Raw genomic sequence first — 1116 nt, 5'->3', positions numbered from 1 at the left:
ATTGCAGAAACATTAGCTACATTAGCAGTGCTAAGATTATCTAATTTTTGGCAGATAGAGGTCAACTGAGCTTGCAAAAAGGATACAGAGTCGACACTATGCTTTTCCTTGTTAGCAAATCCTCTAGGATTCCCATATTGGGAATTATGTATCGCCATATCTTCAATAACCTGACCTGCATCATCAACATTAAGATTCATAAATCTCCCACTAGCTGCAGAATCTAAAATTATTCTAGAAGAATTTCCAATGCCATTGTAAAAAGCTTGGATTAACTGCCATTGTGCTAAAATATGGTGGGGGCATTCTCTTTGTAAGTCCTTGAACCTCTCCCAAGCCTCATATAAGGATTCATCGCCTTCTTGGGCAAAGTGCTGAATCGCACTCCGTAGTACGATTGTTCTCTCTGCAGGATAATACTTATTATAAAAATTCAAAACCAGAGTTTCCCAGTCAGTTATACCAAGTGCAGTTCTATTTAAGCCATTAAACCACAATTTAGCTTTTCCAGTTAAAGAGAAGGAAAAGAGAATCTCCCTGATTTGGTATTAAGTGACCCCGGCTTGCCTGATGGTATTACAATATTGACAATTGTCGGCAATGTGAAGATTTGGGTCTTCACCCTTGGCTCCACTGAATTGCTTCCTCTCTATCATCGTTATAAATTGAGGTTTAATTTCAAATTGTACCCCATCAAGAGCCGGAGTGGGGGTGAGATGTGGAAAATTTGTAAGCTTTGGTTGTGAGTAATCACTAAGCTTCTTTGGAACCGCCATCTCTAATTCTGCGTCTGATGATACCTCTGAATCGCTAGAACCAGTTGGAGGATCGCGGTGATTATTATTATTATCACCAGAATCCGCCAGGATTTGCCTGTAGAGATTTTTCTGTCTATGGAAGGAACGTTCGATCTCAGGATCGAATGGGATGTACCCTGATCTGGAACACCTGGGCATAAACAAAAAACTAAAAGCAAATATGAGATTTGCCTCAAAGAACTAACGTTCTCTGAGACAAAAAAGAAAATAACCTAGACTACAAAAATAATTAGAAATAAAAATAAAACCGTTTCCCCGGCAACGGCGCCAAAATTTGACAGGGTAAAGTCGTATCCCC

The 1116-nt window shown here is 39.5% G+C and overlaps 1 non-coding gene across 1 annotated transcript; it reads left to right on the top strand.

Annotated features, from left to right (window-relative positions):
- The first annotated feature begins 288 nt into the window (after positions 1–288).
- On the top strand, positions 289–395 carry LOC145565406 (small nucleolar RNA R71). The gene has a single exon (XR_014095026.1). It is a non-coding gene; the product is annotated as a small nucleolar RNA R71 (small nucleolar RNA).
- The last annotated feature ends 721 nt before the right edge of the window (positions 396–1116 follow it).

Source organism: Chenopodium album, chromosome 1 (assembly GCF_948465745.1).
Source record: "Chenopodium album chromosome 1, dcCheAlbu1.1, whole genome shotgun sequence".
Lineage (NCBI taxonomy): Eukaryota > Viridiplantae > Streptophyta > Magnoliopsida > Caryophyllales > Amaranthaceae > Chenopodium > Chenopodium album.
Note: the sequence above shows the minus strand (reverse complement) of the source record. Positions and strands in the feature narration are given on the sequence as shown.